Source organism: Pseudorasbora parva, chromosome 2, assembly GCF_024679245.1.
Source record: "Pseudorasbora parva isolate DD20220531a chromosome 2, ASM2467924v1, whole genome shotgun sequence".
Lineage (NCBI taxonomy): Eukaryota > Metazoa > Chordata > Actinopteri > Cypriniformes > Gobionidae > Pseudorasbora > Pseudorasbora parva.
The window spans coordinates 3,782,721-3,805,838 of NC_090173.1; the positions used below are offsets into that span (position 1 = coordinate 3,782,721).

The 23,118-nt window shown below is 38.6% G+C and overlaps 1 pseudogene; it reads left to right on the forward strand.

The window, feature by feature from the left end:
- Positions 1–1,377: 1,377 nt before the first annotated feature.
- On the forward strand, positions 1,378–20,600 carry LOC137090329 (serine-rich adhesin for platelets-like; annotated as a pseudogene).
- Positions 20,601–23,118: the final 2,518 nt, after the last annotated feature.

Genomic DNA, 23,118 nt, shown 5'->3' on the forward strand with positions numbered 1-23,118 from the left:
TCTAATAAAAAATAATGGTAAATTATAATTTCTGAAGTGGATCCTAAAGATTAAAGTCTCATGGTGTGAATGAACATTAAACTGACTAGAACAATCTTTTATTTTTTTTTATTTTTTATTATTTATTTTTTTATTAATGCCATAACCAGAACAATACAACAAGACGTATACATTCAAATCAAAATTACAGAGTGATAAAGTAAAATAGAAATAAAAAAACAGTGCCAGAGGACAAGAACAAAATTATAATAAACAAAAGGACAAGGGTGCTATTTTATACAATGTCATACTTGCCAAGTTATGAGTTCTGATTGCCTTTTTACTTGTGCAATTACACAAAATCGAACAATAAAGCTTGAATTCATTTTTAAAACAAGAAAAGTTAGGTTTGGAGTCCGACCATTTCATTTTATGAATGTGAAATTTTCCCATTAATATTAATAATTGTATGAAGTATGCCTTATCTTTCTCAATCCCATAATCATTTAAGTATATTAATATGTCAAATCCACTCAGCTGCAAATTAACATTCAATTTTTTTTTTTAATTAAACGCTCCACATCAATCCAAAATATTTTTGTATATATGCAATGGAAAAAAGAAAAGAAAAATTGTTTCCTTTTCACCATTACAGAGTCACCCACTATCAGAGTCCTTGGCTCGGCTGCGCTCTGAGCAGAGCGCCGCTGTCTGCTCGACCTTGAGCACTTGTTAGCATTAGTGTTATGTGGGCTGATTTAATCACATTCATCACGTTTGGGGATTCCTCACCAACATTCATTAATAGTTAAAATCTGTTTTCGAGATGTATAGATGGTGGTCGGAAACTAGTGTTTGCAATCCTTGTGTCTGGGGTAGAGCATGCAACGGCAGCAATATATGAAGCTCGTGACAATCTGATGTCTCGAGTGCGTTTGGGTCTTGCCCCCTGTTTGTGCCATCGATTAGTGTGTCGATCAGTTTCTTGTTTCTCTATCTGTTGAGTAGCACTAAATTTATGGGACTCACCGGCTGTGTGCAGAGGGCGTTCGTGATGAAGCTCTGCTGTGTGATTCGTCCGGTTTGGTGGTTCCGCAAATAACTTTGTTTCAAGAACTGCAATCCTTTGTAAAAGTCTGTGGCAGTTTGTGCAGCAAGAAGATTCCTTCGCTAGAAGAGGCATTTTCTTATCCTTTCGATAGTAGGCAGCTGTGTTTTCCCTTCTGGAATGTAAGCTGATGGCAGCGAGAGGCTGGTCAGATTAAATGCTTCGGTATCATAGAGTCAGCACTAAACACTGGTCAGATAGGAAGAGGCTCACAACCACAGGAGGAGCTGATGATGATAAAGGAAGAGCTGTGACTATATAAAGAACAGAAAGACTGACAGAAACAGAAAATGGCTGATAAGTGTGATCTGTGTCTGCTGGGACTGATCGTTCTCTCTTCTCTTCTCTCAGGTAAACACATCTGTTTATCTATAAGATATCATAAAGATCTGTATGATGTGAACATATTCAAAAACTGATTGTGGCAAGTGTTTGGTAAAGAGTTTAAACTGTTGCTGAAAGTCATGTCATGGCGTTTGGTTGTGTTTTATTCCTGAATGCACTGATATTTGTTATAATGTGTGTCATAGTGTCATTCAGATCTGATGTAAAGCTCTTCATTTATTATCAATCATTCATTTACTCACAGAGAGATGTTTCAGCTATTTATACCTGATAATTAAACATTATATGAATTATAGAAATAATCACGACTGTTTAAAGATTGTATTAATTTGAATGACTTCTTAAGCTCTAGAAATCACACTTTTAAAGTTCCTCATATATCCAGCTTTTCAGAGATTGTGGGAATCATCACTCTTAAAATGACAATCATTTATAGAACGAGGTAAAATAAGAAATATAATATCAGTTTACATCTTGAGCTGTTTTATGAAGCACATTTAGTCTTGTTTTAAATCATTGTAACGATGTTGAGGCAGAAGCGCTAGTTTATCCCACAGTTGAGTCAGAGATTAGCAACGGCACTGCTCAAATACAGTAGCCAGCAAAAGTTTGGACACATTACTATTTGTAATGTTTTTGAAAGAAGTTTCTTCTGCTCATCAATCCTGCATTTATTTAGTCAAAAATACAGCATTTTTTTAATATTGTGATATATTAAAATTTAAAATATTTGGTTTTCAATGTATTATACTTTAAATGATGATTTATTTCTGTGATCAGAGCTGAACACAGTCTTCAGTGATCATGATCCTTCAGAAATCATTCTCAGATGAGGATTCATTTTCAAAGTTGGAAACAGTTCTGCTGCACTTTCTGAGTTTTTACGGCGCCCCTTTCTGCTTTCTAATTTGCGCTTCGGGGCCCCTAGAGCTGGAATCCCGAGTCCCGGGTCGCCACGACCTTTTGTCTCTGAACGGGAGCGGCACGTAAAAATAGCGGGTAATCGGTCAAATAACGGTTCCGTGGGATGGGGGCGTGGCCTGGGAGCGGTCAGGGAGGGTCACCTGATCATTTGACCAATATAGCGGGTAATCTGTAAAATAATGGGTCCGCGGGATGGGGGCGTGGCTTAGGAGTGGTCAGCAAAGTCCGGAGCAAAGGGGTAATCGAGAAACGTCTGAACCCGAAGGTAGGTTTAGGGGTAGGGGCTGTGTAGGGGAATAGAATGTACAAAGATAGTGAACCAGACGTGTGTGTGTGTGTGTGTGTGTGTGTGTGTTTGCGTGTGTGTGCATGTGTGTGTGATGGGTAGGTTTAGGGGCAGGGGCAGTGTGTGTGTGTGTGTGTGTGTGTGATGGGTAGGTTTAGGGGCAGGGGCAGTGTGTGTGTGTGTGTGTGTATGATGGGTAGGTTTAGTGGCAGTGCTCTTGTGTGTGTGTGTGTGTGTGTGTGTGTGTGTGTGTGTGTGTGTGTGTGTGTGTGATGGGTAGGTTTAGGGGCAAGGGCAGTGTGTGTGTGTGTGTGGGGGGGGGGCAGTGTGTGTGTGTGTGAGTGAGCCTGTTTATGTGGTTAATGAGGACACAAATTTGACTACATGGGTATTACACTGGTATTACACAATAAATGTGGTTTATGAGGAAATTTCAAATGTCCTCATATTTCAAATAAATTTAAAAACATACTAATTTATTTTTTATTTTTATGAAAGTAAAAATGCAGAATGTTTCCTGTGATGAGTAGGTTCAGGAGTAGCGGCAGGATAATGTGGTTTGTACGGTATAAAAACCATTACGCCTATGGAGAGTCCCTGTAAACCACATAGACCAACGTGTGTGTGAGTGTGTGTGTGTGTAATGGGTAGGTTTAGCACTAAATGGAAAATAACCCTCTTATTTGATTAAATCATGAACATTTTCCCAGATTCTGAAAGCGGTTCTCACCGTTTCTCTTGCGTCTGTATATTTGTCTGTCTCTTTCTCAGAGTGGCTTGGACCAGATCTTCTTTATTTCTAGAACTGAACTCTATTCTGGAAACTGCTCAAATAGAGAAGAGAAACTAACAGTAGTGGTCTTGTGTTGAGGCAGTGTTCAGATCTCACACTGAAGATCATGCTCCTCAACCGCTGTCCTGTCAAAGTCTGTTCCTCTGAGGTTAGTGGTCAGGGTTAGACAGTCAAACATTCAACACAACACTTGTGTGAAAGTCAGTCTCTCTAGAGCAGGAGTTTTCAAACCTGGGGTCGAGACCCTCGGGTGGATCGCAAGACTTAAAACACTTTACAGTTTTGAATAATGTCTTACTCTTTAAGGCAATGAAAATGAGAATACAGGGAACCTATGAGTCATTAAAAAAGAATTACCAAATAGTTCTCAAGGAATTACTTAGAACCTGGAACAGTATTCTAAAGTGAAAACATAAGGAACCCATTCATAATTATAATCCGTCCTTCGGATGAGACGTTAAACCGAGGTCCTGACTCATACATAATTACTGTGGTCATTAAAAATCCCAGGATGTCCTTCGATAAAGAGTAGGGGTGTAACCCGGCATCCTGGCCAAATTTGCCCACTGGCCTCTGTCCATCATGGCCTCCTAATAATCCCCCTCTCCTGATTGGCTTCATCACTCGGTCTCCTCTCCACCAATCAGCTGGTGTGTGGTGAGCGTTCTGGCGCAATATGGCTGCCGTCACATCATCCAGATGGATGCTGCACATTGGTGGTGGTTGAGGAGATTCCCCCCTTCAATGTAAAGCGCTTTGAGTGCCTTGAAAAGCGCTATATAAATCGAACACATTATTATTATTATTATTATTATTATTATAATTAATGAAGAATTACCAAATAGTTCTCAAGGAGTTACTTAGAACCTGGAACAGTATTCTAAAGTGAAAACGGTAACACTTTATTTTAAGGGTCCAGAATAATGCACTAGGTAAGCATTAAATAATGATTAACTTGTTCACAATTAAGCATTAGTTAAGCACGAACACACACATAATTAATTATTAATTTAACATTAATTATGCATTATTAAACTAGTAATTAATTATTTGTTTGTTCACAATTATGCACTAGTTAAGCATGGACACAATAGTAATTAATGATTAACTTAACATAATAGAAAGAGCATATTAGCCATTATTTACAACTTAATAAGCCATATATTATTGTTGTGTAGTGATGTAATTATATTTCTTTGCCATTATGTTAAGTTAACTGAACAATAATCTAGTAGTTATGTTTAATTACTGCTGATTTTGCCATTATACATGGCTAAAATAGTGTAATACAGCAAATGTGACCCTCTATTCTAAAGTGAAAGTTTTATCCTCATTAATTATGGCACTTATTGAGTGATATTTAAGTTTATTGACCAGAATAAGTCAATAATTAAGCCCAACTTCTTTTAATACAGTACTAATAAAGGCAATTTGACCCTCTATTCTAAAGTGAAATAAATTAATAGTAATGTATTTAAGTTAATAAGCAGCTTCTACAGACACACAACATATTTTTTTGTCTATTTGGATAAATGGTGAAAGGTACAACATGAACGTATTGGCAACATTTAAACAAAGGTGTTTTTACCTCAAAATACATAAAATATATTTTATATCATATAAAAAATTACAATTTTCTTTTTACCATTTTATAGATGCATGTTACTTCCCTAAACACAAACATAATTTTTCAGAAAATAAAAATGACAATACAACTTAATGGGCAAAAATTAAAATAAAATGCTATATTGCTGCTATAATTTGAGCCACTAATTATATATAATTATATTTTGAGCCACTAATCTCACTCAAACCTCTAAACCTACACATAACCATTTTTTTAAAAATGAAAATAAATAAAGAAAAACATAACTAACAAAAGTATAATCACAATCATTTCTTTATTGTGAAAATGTCGGTACCAATAGTAGTCCGAGTGACGATGTGTTGCAGTCGCAGTCCTCTCTGGCGATAGAGTTTTGTATGAGGTAACGTTACAGAGAACAAGTTAAGTTATTTAATTTAAACTTAATCCCACTATTTGAAGGTGCGTGTGTTTCTCATTCGCCACAGACTAAAAACTAAAACACGGCTTGTCGCAATCTGTGACGAAGCAGGCGAGAGTCAATGAGTTGAGAGCTTAATAGTTGTTCTTAAGGAGGCATGACTGAATTGAATAGTTACTGATTAACTAATTGATACTTAACACAATTAAAAAATGCTATTACATATTGATTAGTTAACACGCATTCCTTAGTAGTTAATATTAGTGCCTTGAGTGTTAATGAAGAATTAATCATTAGTACTGCAGTAACTCTTTATTAGTTATGCATTAAGTAAGAAACAGTATTCTACAGTGTTACTGAAATATGGAAACATTTGGATCTGTGCCGAATGAGAGAGTTCGGCTACATGAGCCCAACGCCACTTTAAATGAATTAGTTTGGGCTTGTTTATAGATACTCTTTCATTCTGGTTCTGTTCTGAATACCATTAAATGTTGGATATTAATAAGAGCGCTGTGAAGCAACACTTCTCCAGTGAGTTTGCATTACGTGAGGAGAAAACACTGCATTATTTCAATCCTCTGCTTTTTATGCTGGTATGTTTTCATTTATTAATATCATAATGATCAGTCAGATGTTCTGTGTTTCAGGTTCCAGTGGAGTGGATGATGGTGGTGATCATGTGTTCATCAGTTCTGGTGGAAATGTCCGTCTGTCCTGTAATAATACTCTTTCTAACTGCACATCAACTACATGGAACCACTATAACAGATTCAGACATTCAGCAGCCGTTGAACTGATTAATGGAGGGATGAAGAAGAAAGACACAGAGAGACATGAGAGTCTGAGTCTGGGGTCTGACTGCTCTCTGAACATCAACAACGTCACAATAGAAGATTATGGATCTTACACCTGCAGACAATATGTGAATGAACATCATCAAGGACCTGATGCTCGTGTTTATCTGCACGTTCTTCATGGTGAGTTTATGATTATGGGGTCAATTTAAAAAGGGCAGATTCTTTGTTTCAACTCCACAAATGATCTGTGTGTCTTGTGTTGTGTTTCAGTCTCTTCATCATCATCATCATCATCATCATCATCATCATCCTCTGAGACTGAGTTCAGTCCAGGCCGCTCTTTGACTCTCTCCTGTCAGTTGTATTCATATCCTGGATACTCCTGTGATGATTGGGTCCGTTCTGAGGATATTGAGCTGCTGTGGGTGAATCAGGCTGGTGTTGATCTTCAGACAGACTCCAGATATCAGATATCAGCTCCAGATCGCTGTATCATCACTCTGACTACAACACTCCTGAATGAAGATCACAACAGAGAGTGGAGATGTGAAGTTACTCAGAGAAAACAACTCAAGACCTCAGTCACACACACTGCCAAGAGTTCAGGTGAGAAAACACTCTTTATTTACAAAATACATTTAGGATTTGTGAAATATTAGTGATCAAAGCCAGAAAATGCACAAAATCCTGATAATTTGACCTCCTATATGGGTCATACATGAAATATTGCATAAATGAGAATAGTCATTAAAGCCCAGTGTGACCCGTGTAGGAGCGTCAGTTTATGATTAATAATCAGGCTTAATAATGTCATTGATTCAGGTCAAACTGAAGGTTTATGATTAATAATCAGGCTTAATAATGTCATTGATTCAGGATGAACTGAAGGTTTATGATTAATAATCAGGCTTAATAATGTCATTGATTCAGGACAAACTGAAGGTTTATGATTAATAATCAGGCTTAATAATGTCATTGATTCAAGACAGACTGAACGTTTATGATTAATAATCAGGCTTAATAATGTCATTGATTCAGGACAAACTGAAGGTTTTTGATTAATAATCAGGCTTAATAATGTCATTGATTCAGGTCAAACTGAAGGTTTATGATTAATAATCAGGCTTAATAATGTCATTGATTCAGGTCAAACTGAAGGTTTATGATTAATAATCAGGCTTAATAATGTCATTGATTCAGGTCAAACTGAAGGTTTATGATTAATAATCAGGCTTAATAATGTCATTGATTCAGGACAAACTGAAGGTTTATGATTAATAATCAGGCTTAATAATGTCATTGATTCAGGACAAACTGAAGGTTTATGATTAATAATCAGGCTTAATAATGTCATTGATTCAGGACAGACTGAAGGTTTATGATTAATAATCAGGCTTAATAATGTCATTGATTCAGGACAAACTGAAGGTTTATGATTAATAATCAGGCTTAATAATGTCATTGATTCAGGACGAACTGAAGGTTTATGATTAATAATCAGGCTTAATAATGTCATTGATTCAGGTCAAACTGAAGGTTTATGATTAATAATCAGGCTTAATAATGTCATTGATTCAGGACAAACTGAAGGTTTATGATTAATAATCAGGCTTAATAATGTCATTGATTCAGGACAAACTGAAGGTTTATGATTAATAATCAGGCTTAATAATGTCGTTGATTCAGGTCAAACTGAAGGTTTATGATTAATAATCAGGCTTAATAATGTCATTGATTCAGGACGAACTGAAGGTTTATGATTAATAATCAGGCTTAATAATGTCATTGATTCAGGTCAAACTGAAGGTTTATGATTAATAATCAGGCTTAATAATGTCATTGATTCAGGACAGACTGAAGGTTTATGATTAATAATCAGGCTTAATAATGTCATTGATTCAGGATGAACTGAAGGTTTATGATTAATAATCAGGCTTAATGATGTCATTGATTCAGGACAGACTGAAGGTTTATGATTAATAATCAGGCTTAATAATGTCATTGATTCAGGACAGACTGAAGGTTTATGATTAATAATCAGGCTTAATAATGTCATTGATTCAGGACAGACTGAAGGTTTATGATTAATAATCAGGCTTAATAATGTCATTGATTCAGGACAAACTGAAGGTTTATGATTAATAATCAGGCTTAATAATGTCATTGATTCAGGACAGACTGAAGGTTTATGATTAATAATCAGGCTTAATAATGTCATTGATTCAGAATAGACTGAAGGTTTATGATTAATAATCAGGCTTAATAATGTCACTGATTCAGGACACACTGAAGGTTTATGATTAATAATCAGGCTTAATAATGTCATTGATTCAGGACACACTGAAGGTTTATGATTAATAATCAGGCTTAATAATGTCATTGATTCAGGACAGACTGAAGGTTTATGATTAATAATCAGGCTTAATAATGTCATTGATTCAGGACAGACTGAAGGTTTATGATTAATAATCAGGCTTAATAATGTCATTGATTCAGGACAGACTGAAGGTTTATGATTAATAATCAGGCTTAATAATGTCATTGATTCAGGTCAAACTGAAGGTTTATGGGCAGCAGCTCACTGTGTTTCTCTCTCATATAAACAAGGCATAAATATCTTCATGTGGTTATTATAGTAACACATCTCTTCAATAACTGTCACTGTAAACTGTGATGATGGAACACCAAATCGTCCCAATGGAGGCTAACGATCGGCGGGTGAAGGTCGCTGCGCGTTCGGTCTTTTCAGCGGGGCAAAGGGGATTTTATTCCAATTCCTCGTTATCTGACTCCATTTAATTATAATTTAGGTTAGAATGCCAATTGGTTATTTGGTCATTCTTTAATAGTTTAACTACACATTTAATTATTCCGTTTAACCCTTTGTTGAAATTATACCCAACCTGAATAATTCCAGAGCAAGTCAGAATCAATCAAAGTGTAACAATTTATTTACAGTCAGGTAAATGTATAAAGCCAATTACATAGTCAATTCAAAGGTAATCCATATATAACATCAAATACTCTGAAGTAAAGAATGAAATATATACCTGACTTCTGAAAACTACATAATGCTGGCTATCTTGAGACATCCAACATTACGGGCTGACCGGTTTAAAGTGTCAAGCCCTGAGCTCTTTGCAACATTTCCTTAAATACCCAGAAACAAATGTACAAACTCTTTCAAATGTAAACACGAGTGCACAATGGGAATTTGCATTGATCAAGACTTGTATTGATGCAAAGGCCAAATGGCTGAAAGCCACACCCACCAAACTAAGACAAGATATCTTTAAACTCTTAAAACATTGATTATCTTTTGGTTAACTTCTGTGGGGATGAGATCTTTGTACCAGTCGCACTGAGACATTTCAAACGATATCAAACACATATAATACTGTATCGTGTGGATTGACATTGTAATATAGAGATTCTGGGGTATATTTTCAGTGATCTCCGCATGAGAGAGGGAAGGAATTGGGGGAGACGGGGTATATAGGGAAAGATGTACATTAGCTGATAGTGAGGTGAGACTTGCGTCTCCAGTGGTGTGTGAGGGACAGTTCAGATGTTAATTTCCCTGATTTTCTCAGAGAGTCCTTGTTCTTCATTCAGACATTTCGGCATATACTAGTTTTTTCAGTCTTACATCATGATCAAGTATGAAAATATGATGTTAATGTCCTACAGATGATGTGTCTGAACATTCATCTTCTGCAGTCGATTCATCAACACTGATTCCAGTCAGCAGCTCAAACTCTCAGAAGAAATCAAGCTCAACTACATCAGCAGCTCCTACACAAGGTTCATGATCACATGATCACGTCATCAGTCTCTCACTTCAGCGCTTTGAACTGACTCTCAGTTTATCATCACTAATATCATCTACTCAAAGTAGCTCTTAATCAGATCTGGCTGTGGGTTTAGGACATTGATACACAATAATCATAACTAGACTGTTATGAGCTGCTGTGAGAACTATTACACACACACACACACACACACACACACACACACACACACACACACACACACACACACACACACACACACACACACTAGTCAAAACAGGGCTAAGATCAATGTTTATCACTTAAATGCTTTATCCAGAATATGGTGTATCTGAACTAAAAATCCATCCTTTAATTTGTACAGAAAACCAGAAATCATTAACTACCCGAAGCTCTGAGAGGACGACAGCCACACACACACCTGTGTTTACTGCACAAGGTATTTCTGCATGTCTTTCTTATTTCTGAGGTTTACAGAGCCAATTACTGAGAAAGAGCTGATCAAACTATTGAATCTGCAGACCTCAATCATTCACTTTCCTCACACACACAGGAAGTCAACGTAAAGCTGATGTAAATATACTCTTTCATTGGTGGTGCTTGTGAAGCAACTATTGTTCTTCTCCATACTTATTATTAATATTCCACAAACATCTCGGCACATACTCCTCCCACAGCGTTTGTCACAGACCCATGAATGAGGAGTCAAAACATGCAGATTATTCAGGAATGGTGTGCTTTATCCATTCAAAGCGATCGGGCGTACGATGTTCGCCCAAGGGGTTAAAAAATATCAGAAAAAAATCCCATATGCTTAACATTGTGACAACATTTAACGAGTCATACTCAGTGTGAGGATTTCGTAGAAACTCGTGAGTTACCACATTTGAAGAGCCTGACAGTCATCGCAATGGTGAGGGTCGTCCCGTTAAACACATCTGTTTTTCCTTCTATGGTAACTCTCGTAGGGATTTTGTATTAACAAGGGGGTGGGCTCAATTTACTCAGGCAACCAATCACTATCTCAGGATCATTGTGAAGCTATTAAGCCACGCCCGAGCAGCCATTTTAAACTCCTTAGCCACAGATCCCATAGACTTCCATTGAAAGAGATCAAAGGGATATCTTTGGATAGAAGTGTCATAGAAACACGAAAGTGGGTTTGTTTGACTCAGGGCATCAACAGCCAATCACAAATCACCTTCAGCACTTCCTAGCAACGCCCTAGCAACCATTATCAAGCCCCCAGCAACCCAAATCCACAGTGGATATCTTCACATCTGAATGTCATAGAGGAATGGAGGTTGGTTTATATCATTCATACTGACAAGGAGCTTTTGGAGGATCATCATTGGATGCTTCCAAGCCACTCCATAGCAACCAAACAGAGTACCCTAGCAACTGTTTAGCTAGACCTTTATCTCTGTATCAGAACATCATAGAGACATGAGAGTTGGGTCTTTTGCTCATGCTACACATGTATAAAGGTAGCATTTCCTTCAAGTAAAAAACATTTACACTATAGCGCTGGGCATTATCACAAGTTTCAAAATTTGATTTGATATTGATTAACTTCCGGCCTATCAGGTAGAGTACAGAGCACATTGCATGTACTGTACAGTGTATGAGGGGATTTTGGGTGGTATAAATATATTGATTTTGAAGCAATATTCTCATCAGTGTTCTGTCAGCTTTTACATAGGCCTCTTAAATCTGCATATTTGTGATATTTACCCCAGAACGTTATTTAATTTTATAAGGGCCATTTGTTTAATCTTATTAAATGTATGCATCATCTTTCCTGTTAAATTCTTACATTTGATTAATAAATGCAGTTATAATAGTAAAACACTAGGGCTGTTACCAATCAAATTAATTAATTTAAACTACACAAATAAAACAGCAATAAATAATGTTATGAGGTTGATGTTCTTAATGTTTGAATATACAAATAATAAAATCCAATGATACTTTTAAACATGAAACTAAACCGTAAATAGGGACAGCAAGTGATCGTCTTAATGAGCGAGTCATTGAGTCGTTCATTCAAACAATTCAGATCATTTTGTCATATTTCTAGCTCCATATGTTAATATATAAACATAAAATGTAATACACACACTTTTCATTTGTAAAAAATATAAAAAACAACACATTTTAAATCGCAATCGCTAGATATTGGTCCCAAATCGTGCAGCCCTAGTCACGAGTTTTGCCACTGCAAGCACCACTCACATTTTCTTCAGGAAATGTACATTCTTGTATATGTGATTGAAAGAACTACGTTTTTTTAATCCTAAATGATTTAAATCAGCATTTATTAAACAAATCATCCCATGTAAGTGTGAGCAGTTTGCTCCAGAACTGACACACACACACACACACACACACACACAAACACACACGTCGTGTTTCCAAGTTTTATGGCGACTTTCCATAGGTGTAATGGATTTTATACTGTACAAACTGTACATCCTATCCCCCTACACTGCCCCTGCCCCTAAACCTACCCATCACACACACACACACACACACACACACACACACACACACACACACACACACACACACTGCCCCTAAACCTGCCCATCACAGGAAACATTCTGCATTTTTACTTTCTCCAGAAAACTCCTTCTGTGTGATTTATAAGATGTTTTCCTCATGGGGACCTAAACATGTCCCCACAAGGACAAGGATTTCGGATATTGCCATCTTTGTGGGAACATTTTGTCCCCATAACGTTAGGATTACCAGGCCACACACACACACACCCTGGACCGCAGCAGTTGTAATAAACCAGTCCCAGTTTGTAAAAGAAATGCCTTGATGTTCTGTTCATGTATCATTGAAATATTTTCTTTTCTTTTTCCATTTTCTTTTTAATATTTTTTTTTTATCATTAATTACAGCACCATCACTGCCACCAAACTCTCTGAATCAAGGTGTGTATGAACATCATCCTCATTCCAGTGGTTAAATTTACTCTAGAATCAGTATCTGAATGTCCTGAATCCTCTCTGGAGTTGTTATAGAGCAGCTAAACACACACTCTGAATCAAGCCATGTTTAATTGGTAATCTACATCACTTTCTTAATTAATTCTCTTGTTCATAAATTCTGAGAGAAACAAGTACAGTGTATCCGGAAAGTATTCACAGCGCTTCATTTTTTCACATTATTTCACAAAATAAATAAATAGATAAAAAAATTACATTCAGCAAAGGCTGTGAATACTTTTGAAGGTTTATATATATAATCCATTTTGGAATTAGGCAACATAAAATGTGAAAAAGCTGTGAGTACCTTCAGGATGCACTGTACCTCGCAAGTATAAATTTACTTCATGAGGAACATGGATAATTATGCTTTTAATGCGACATTTATGACTTTATTTGTATTTCATGTATTTATGGTAAAACAGTAATGCTGAACGTGTCTCTCTTTATAGGCTCTCTCTCTGTGATTGTGATCGTTGCCGTTTTATTCGTCCTTCTCCTTCCTGCTCTTATTCTCTGGCTGATTCGGAAAAAAAGAGCCGGTGAGTTTTTACAGTTCCTCATATTTGGTAACAACAGCCAAAAAGACATCTTAACTATTTACAGATAAAATAAATGTGTAATATAGAGAGAATTCCTCTCAGTAAAGAGAAATCAATGAGTTAAAAATAATATTTCTATTCTATAGCACTAGAAATGTTCTTTTACAAACTGACAGTCATATGCATTAGAGGCTGTGTGTCTGATAAATATTCCCATGACATTATTTTTCAGGGAACAGAAGCGGCACAGATGACTCTGTGGTGAGTACTGCAGGTCGATCCATGAGTTATTAATGTGCATAAGTCTTATTATTCAGATCAATGACAAGTTAGTAAATGTGTACTCTTTCTGGTCTAAAGTAACAGATAAAAATACATATGATTGAAATAATGACACAATAAACATTTCATTTCATACTCACTGCAGTAAACAATATGATCATCTCAAGTAATTTGTTGATGTTTTGATATTTGTATATTTCTGAAGAGTTAATTTAAGACCACACTCAAGAGTGTTAAAGTGTTAATAAACACTGAATAGTGTTAAAGGGATAGTTCACTCCAAAATTAATTTTGATGTTTATCTGATTACCCCCAGGGCATACAGAATGTAGTTCTACCTAACAGTATTTATGGTATTTGTTTACCTCATATCAGACAGACCTCATCCAGTATTTCCAATGCCATTTCTCCTGCCGGAGAAGGTCAAAATAACTGTGCGATCATAGATATGTGTACATAGATTCCTCATTCAACCAATCCGTGCAGGCACTAATGAGGATTTTATATATATATATATATATATATATATATATATATATATATATATATATATGTGTGTGTGTGTGTGTGTGTGTGTGTGTGTGTACCGAGGACCTGCACCTATCTATGTTCAGCTGGCTGAGTTTCCTCGACTCCGGATAGCTTTGGAGAACCTGCTTCCTCCAGATGGGACTGAACTTTTCAAATACCAGATCTTAGTGTATCATCTTAAGCTCGAGGAGGCAAGAATGATTGCGGATGCTTATCTGAACCGCATCAGTTAGCCTTAAGGAGGATTGCCATGGTCCTTGAGAGTCCTGACATCAAGCGAGGTGACATCTCCCCCTTCCAAAGGTTTGCTCTCCAGGTGCAGTCACTTGTGGGCCTTCTAAGAACCCTGGGACATGACGGTGAACTGGAGTTGAGTTGCGGGTCCCACATTGCGTGCCTTCTGTGTAAGCTTCCACCGGAGCAGCAGGCTGACTTTCGTCTGCATATATTCCGCCAACCTGGCACACCACTAATCTAGTTGACCTTTCGAACTGGCTTCGTTATGAAACCTGGTGCCACAGCTACGATGCAGAGCCAAGTTTTCACATGCCAAGTCAGACTCAGCGAAAATAACTGCAACACCATACTACATGGTGTTGGAGAATCCCAGGGTAAGACTCCTGTCCCTCAGAAAGGTCCTGTTTCACAAACCAAGCCTGTTAAATCAAAATTTTATTGTCCTTTCTGTGATAAGACTGAGCCCTACCTTCGATAAGCTTACCTCCGATCAGGTCAGGACATGGATTTGTAGTAACAACCATTGTTGGTGCAGCGCCAGGGCACACCACGCTGCTCAGTGCGACCTTAAGAAGCCTTGCAACATCTGTCAAGGTACTCATCTCCACCCTCTTCATGAGGTGAATGTTAGTCCATCCCAGAAGGAAGATTCAGCTAATGTGGAGAAGAGCTGCCTGACAAATTCCTCTCCAAATCGGCAGTTCCTGAATAAACCCTCTGTCGGGGATCAAGTTGTGCTCAAGGTGGTTCCTGTAAAACTACATTATAAAGATCGTCACATTCGCTCTTCTGGACGATGGCTCGGAGAGGACCTATTTTGCTTTCTACTGCAGTTAAAACCTTGGCCATCCTGTATCCTTTTAGATCTCTTCTCGCTGTAAGCCCCAAACCTACTATGAGATCAGTCATGCCTTTACTCCAGATCATCTTAACCTGTCATGCCAGTCTTACCCAGTCAAGCAGCTACAGCAGAAGTACAGGCATTTACTTCTCATTGGTTCCGATCAGCCCCATCTCATACAGGGTATCTGCAGGTTTCACCAAGTCAAATTTAAGACTTTTAAAGACCTTTTTAAGACCATTATAAATTACATTTAAGACCTAGGCTATATCGCACAATAAAAAAAACATGCAAAGGAAATGAAGAATCACTAAATTACTTGCAAAGCAAATTAATTAATTTAAATTGAATCCAGAGTTCGCTTTTGCTTTCACCTTGAGAACTTACTAATGCACAGATCCAGTACTAACTGACACGTCCCAAACTTTTTTAATCATTTTAAAATTTGTATATTTGATCATTCAAGAGTAGGCTAATGAGCCTAGAAATAACACATTCAATACGCTTGCGCGAGCGCTGACAGGTGGCAAACACGTGCAGTCTGACATCGGAGTTCGGAGTTTACATCACTGTTATTAACTATTTTTAGTGCAATCGGGTATATTATACTTTTATTTGGTCATTATGCAAGATGGTGAGAAAGATTAGCCTTTGCTTTCACGATCTCAGAACTGAAAGAACCATCAGCTGAAGAACAAAATCTGTTTTATGCGTCTGTGGGGTACGATCAGAGAGACTCAGGTACGACAACACCCCCAGACAGATGAGGCGATCCGGTTTTCAGTGGAGAGATGTTTTTATGTCGATAACTGCCTGCATAGCCTGCCTTCTGGTGGTGCAGCACGAAACTTGATTGATCGACTAAGGAATATTCTTCCTGGCACTGGATTTGATATTCGCCAGTGGGCCTGCAATGATTCGGGTGTAGTGAATCACCTACCAACCAATGCCCGAGCTGCGAGTGTGGAACTCTGTCAAACATCCCTGAGTCAACACTGGGTCTGAGCTGGAACTAGCAGATAGACACGTTGTCCTACAAACACCGACCTGTGGTATATAACACTTCCACTTTGAGAAACATCTATAAGGTCCTAGCTACCCAATACAACCCTCTGGGATGGCTTCTACCTTATACGACCCGAGCGAAGGTCATCATTAAGCAACTGTGGAACAAAGAGAGGGTGGGACGACCCCAACCTACCACCTGAGCTCCTCCAGTCTTGGAATGCATGGGAGGAGGAACTCCGATACCTTCCTTGTGTCACCTTTCCCCGGCCTTATGTACCTCCTGAAGTTGGGATGGATGGTGCTACTCATGAGGTACATATCTTTTCAGATGCTTCTGAGCGAGCATATGGAGCGGTGGCTTACCTCCGGATGACCAAGCAGGACGGTCGGACCTACCTGTCCTCCCATGTCACTCCTAAACGGGTTCATTCTATTCCTAGCCTGGAACTCTGTGGAAGTCTAATCACAGCACAGTTGGCGAAGTTACTGGAGAACGAGTTGACCCTATGTATCAAGTCTATTTCCTTGTGGACAAGTCCTGTCGATACAAGATCTTCGGGGCAAAACTGAATTGCAGAGATGCAGAAGATGCAAGAGCTGTACAATAAGTGTTCTTGTCATTATGTCAGCTCTGCAGACAACCCTGCTGATGACCTTATAAACGGGAAACCTCTCCAATACCTTACTGAACCAAATCGATGGTCTCAAGGACCCTCTTTTCTTCTCCAGGATCCCATAGAGTGGCCAGTAATACCAAAGAGTAAAACCCTGGCAGATGACGACAAACTGTGGAAATCTGCCTTCTGTGGAATTAATACATTACCTCCCAACACTGGATGGAACTACAACACCTGGCAGGAACTATTGGACATGGCGGCCCAAGAAATTTGTGCTACCCTTGCTCCAGGGACTTTTCCACAGGCTGAGGGCAACTGCCAGGCTGAGCTCCATATCCTCAAATGGGTGCAGCAGGAATCCTTTTCTGAGGATTATAAACTGTTAGGGACAGGAAAGTCGGTTCGGTCCGGAAGTCAGCTGGTAACTCTAGCCCCTGAAATGGATACATCCACTGGTCTGATCAGGATAGGAGGTCGTTTGAGGAGGCTTGCATGCATCGATGACTCGGTTTTACATCCTCTGGTCCTGGATCCTAATCATCCGGTCACCCGTTTGAAAATTCACCATTATGACCACCAGTTACATCACTCTGGGTCGGAACGGCTGTTTGCGGAATTACGACAACACCACTGGGTTCTCCGTGGCCGTGAAGCTGTTCGCAGATTCCAGCATAGCTGCCCAGAATGTCAACGGTGGAGGGCCCAGTCAACAATCCCTAAGATGGTGGATCTACCCTCTGCTCGCCTTCGACTCTACAAACCTGCCTTCCATTATTGTGGAGTGGACTACTTTGGACCCCTACTGGTCAAGATTGGATGGCGTACAGAGAAGCATTGGGGTATTCTCTTTAAATGTTTGACCACAGAGCAATCCATTTATACTTACTCCCTATCATGAGTACAGACTCCTTCTTCATGGCTTTTAGAAGGTTTGTCGCAAGGAGAGGAACATCAGTAGAGTTATGGTCAGATCAGGGTACTAACTTCCGTGGGGATGAAAGGGAGTTACGGGAAGCTTATGCCGCATTGGCTTCTGACATACAGCATCAACTAGCCTGCCAGAGGATCAAATTTCACTTTAATCCCCCATCAGCCCCCCACTTCAGTGGAGTTTGGGAGAGAGAGGTGAGATCCGTTAAGTCAAGCCTGTAAACAGTTTTGAGTCCACAGTCAGTTCCAGAGGAAGTCTTAATGACAGTATTGCAGGATGTGAAGCCCATCCTGAACTCAAAACCCTTGAGGTATGTGTCAACAGATGTGGCAGACACTGACCCGGTGACACCAAATAGTCTCCTCATGGGGTGGCCTGATGGATCTCTGCCTCAAATTATTTACCCTGAATCAGAGATGTTAAGTTGGCGGCCCTGGAGACATTCTCAGGTCCTAGCGGATCAATTCTGGTCCAGGTTCATAAGGGACTATCTTCCAAACCTCCAAACTCGGCAGAAATGGTAAGCCTCCACCTGACTCGAAGGAGAAAACATTTGTTCTGATTGTAGACCCCCCAACTACCTTGGAACTTATGGCCTATGGGACAGGTCATCAAGACTCACCTAAGCCCGGATGGTCATATCCGGTCAGCTGATGTGAAGATAAAGGGTCAAGTCTACACTAGACCGGTTGCCCGCCTGGTCATCCTCCCAGCCTTACCCAATGATGAACCAAATGCCCCCAACCCTAATTAGTTGAGTTGTGTTTCATGGACGCAAAGATGCTCCACATCTTTGGGGGTGGCTGTATTGAAGGCTCTTTCAGTTGGGACTTTTATTTTGAAACCAGAGTTGCAGTAATATTCCGGTAGTAAGTAAACAGTGTAATCAGTTGTGCTGCCGCTGTCCGCTGTTTCTGTGTGATCGGTGCGAGCTGTCAGCTGTAAAGAGGTTCAGTCCTTTTAGTTTGTGGTAATTTCTGCTGATGTCACATCAAGATGTTAGTCACTGACCTTAAAGTAAGTTTATTCACTTATATTTATATTGACAGTGATTTGAACAGTCTTACATGCGTCAGTGCATGCCCAGACATGTCCTGTAGCGATTGTTCTGTGTCATTCAGATAGGTAGTATTATTTCACGAGAGTTTTCAGTTTATGATGATGCAGATCAGTGTTACAAGTTATTAATTAAGTCTTGATTAGGCGATATTGATCTGTTAAGCTGTTATGATCCTAAACGAACGTTATGTTTATTTGAGTGCTGCTCATATGTGCCAAAAGGATGTCCTTATATGGTCACTGTATGGTGTTCATTACAAATGATCGCTTATGGCTTTCATTTCCTGTAAAGATACCGTGTTTCTGTTTATTTAACTGGATATTTAGTAAAGAAATGTCACTGATGTGAATAAGGAATACTTATTTTCCACTATGTAACAGTGAACGCTTATAATTGTTTATATATTTGGTTTATTCATTATCTTTATTGTACTTATTATTTTCCAGACTACATGCATAATTGGTTGTGCATCTGTGGTTCATCCCTCTCCCACCAATACAAAGTTGATCTGATCACCTGTCTCCTCATTATTTGTGCTCTGACCGGCACCTAGGGGGGTTTACTCATACATTACCAAATCACAACCTTACAGTCCAAAGCCTCTCCAACAGATTCATTGAGTGAGGATTGACCATGATTAAGATAACTGATGTTAACGAGCAGATTTTTACAAAACTTGATGAAATTGCCCAAACACTATTTTACCTGAAATATTTGCAGCATCTGTGTAAAACAGTACTGATGGTACATATTTCTGATGTGCCATATTTCTATTGATGTTTAGGGGCAGACAGATGATGTGACTTATACTGAGGTCACTGGGTACAGTAAAAACCCAGACAAAAAGAACAAGGTGAGCATGCACATGGCCTATAACGGTTTTATTCTTGTTTGCATTTTTTCAAAAGTCTTAATTTGAGCTCAAACAACATGCTGTAATAATTGTGTGTTGAAACTGTTTTAGCTTTGAAAACTTATTTGACAATAACTGTGATGTTGATTCAGGTTCGCTGTGATGATAAAGTGACGTATGCTTCCATCAAAGGAGCGAATGCTGGAGTTCAGGAGAACTAAAGTCAACTTTGTGCCTCTGTGAACAAGAACCATCACAAATCAGTCCAATAATTATACAAAAACCACACGAGCTCAGGAATATGATTCTTATGGGTTTCATTCAGTGTAAATACTTTCACTGTCTTTTACATGTTAACAAACAAACCCAAGTGATGCTCTGATTGATTTGTAGTTATTGCTTATTTTGGTCAGTTTGACATGTTTTTTATAGTTTCTGTCTGTTTGTTGATCAGTTAATGCTAGTGTGTATTATTAATTCAGGGTCTGCCAGTTTAAAGTCTAGAGATTAGAGGACAGTTTTCCTCTCTTAGATCGTTCTCATTAAATCATCTATTCCTGCAGATGAATTAACTCTCAGCTTGCACTAGTTATGAGAACAGCCAAAGCTACTCGATGATGAAAGTGTTTATCACTGTATGACAGGAATGATAATTTGGTGTTTGAGTCATTTGAGCAGCAGCTTTCAGCAATGATTGAAATATTATATTCTATTTGTCAATAATAAAATAGCCTATATGTCAAAGATGTTTATGGTGAAATATATTTTCCATTATTATGAATATTTTCTTGTGTAGACTTTGCAGATGTGACACAAAAAACCTCGGGGCCTAACATACACCCGGCACAATATGGTGCAAAGTGTTTTTTGCTAGTTTCAGCCTGACGCAGTTCTCATGTTGAGTTCAGTTCTCAAATGCACTGGCGCATCTGTTCACCCATGGGCGTCTGGCACAGGTAGGCTTTCGTGCCACTCGAGACATCTGGGGGAAACGCCCGGCAGCATTTTTCCACCAGAGAAGTGGGTCCTCGTCTCCTTGAGATGAGTAACTGGCTCCGAACAGTATGCTGTTATTTCAGCTCCGACTCGGTCCTCACGGGTGCCGATGCCGGGACCTGCCATTGCATCTGCTTTTTTTTTGCAGCAGCAGCAGCAAAAAAACTATGTTTGCTTAGGCTTATTTATTAATTCGTTCGTCTAACGAATTAATGAATGAATAGGCCTAAATAAACGAATGAATGCATAGCCTAAATTAATAAGTCCATCAATGTATATTATTCCATTTGGTCAAATTTGCATGCACATTTTTTAAATAAGTCCCTTGTGCGTATAAAGCCTGCATTTATTTGATTACAAAATACAGAAAAAGGTTTTCTATTTTAATATAGCTTATGTTTAAATATAATTTATTTATTTTTTACATTTGAGCCGCTGCCCCTGAGGGAACTCTCTCTGCACGTTTTATGCTTACCGTTAAGAGACTATGTTTTGTGAGTCCCAAGTCCACTTGCTTCTTGTAGAGTTCATGCTTTTTTTCATGCATTACATTGCCAACTGTGTGAAAAGGCCCCGACATTATTACGGCGTAGTCCGAGGGCGCGCTCGGTTTCTCATCCTCGCAGCAGTGAGTGGATGGTGGTTTCGTAATTGCGACCTTAGGTTCGAGGTATTTCCATCTCTCACGGTCATCTTTTTGTTGCAAAATTTGCAAATTGCCTCATCTGTATTTACCGCTTCTCCCTTCTTGTTCGGTCGAAACCCGAATGCTGCCAAACTGCAGAAGTTGTGTTCTGTTGTAAGGGTGGATCGCCTACAGTGGTTCTGACTGCAGGGTTGCCGAACGACTAAAGAAACGTTATCAGCATGATGGTAGAAAACTGTACATTTCTTGTCTATAACCACCCACTGCAACTTATACCAACGACGGAAATAAGCGCAGTTACAATAGCAGAATATGTGGGAGAGCGTTGCTTTAACGTGACTATATTGTATTGCAATAGGGAGCACTTCAAAGTCAATACCAAACCAAAACTAGTTAGCAAATCATTTCTAATTGAAAGAATTTAATGACAAAATCTGGTTATGGTTACACTTAAAATAGTTACAAAATAGATGAATGAGATGATAAAACTTATACCATTAATCGTACCCAGCATGTGTAGAATGTTACCTGAGATATAGGGAGAGATAGAGAGATAGAAAGATAGAAAGAGAGAGAAAAAGAGAGAGCAAAGAGGAGAGCCAAAGAAGGCCCCTAGAAGAGCCAGCCAGAGCAAAAGACAGCGTCAGAGGAAAGAGACCCCCAGAGAAAAAGAGACCCAGAGCAACAGTTGCAATCTTCTTTTATCCCTCCCGTGACCATGTGACTGAAACCCTGAGACATTCAAACTGACCAATCAGACCAAACTTCCCCCACTGGACTACAGGTGTGGCACCATTTGGCTTACAGGCCCTCAACATCTCTTTGTCTTTAGGAATCCCAAACAGCCCCACTGATAAGAGAGAGGGGGGTGGAACACAGTAAAACAAATGTCTTTGTTCAAAGAAAAATATCAAATATCTTTGATTATTTTGGATTCTTTCACTTTTTCGAGACCGAATCACTCTTTCCCCCTCTCTCTCTCATCCACGCTGTCACGACAACCACGCATACAAATGTTTAAGCATTAAATAAATTATATTTAATATTTAATCCTTATCTCCTATATAAGTGCATTGTTTTTTTATGACGGTTTGATGGTACTGAAACTGATACCGTTGCTATTTTTAGATCCCGCGGTATACCATATTACGGTATTCCCGCCCAAGCCTAAATGACAGCATCAAAAAAGTACAAAACTTTACTTATGAAAACAAAAAAAAAAACTTTTAAATAAGATAAAACCACAAAAAAGTAAAGATATCTCTTATTTTTTAATTCAGCCTACGGGCTTGGAAAGCCTGGATATATGAGGCCTTATGTGGATTTTTCTAGACCCAACAAGTCATGCAAATTAAAAATCTTACTAGTTATGTCAAGCTATAAAATATTTTAGTGGAAAAAATTGTGTTTGTGTAAAATTAAATTACAAAAAATATAATTTAAAAAATCCAAAACCAGTGTGATTAAACTAAGACACTTTTTTTGCCTAATTGTTGCTCTTTGTCCTCTTTGTCTTCTGGCTTTGAGTTCTGGGGTTTTCAGAGCT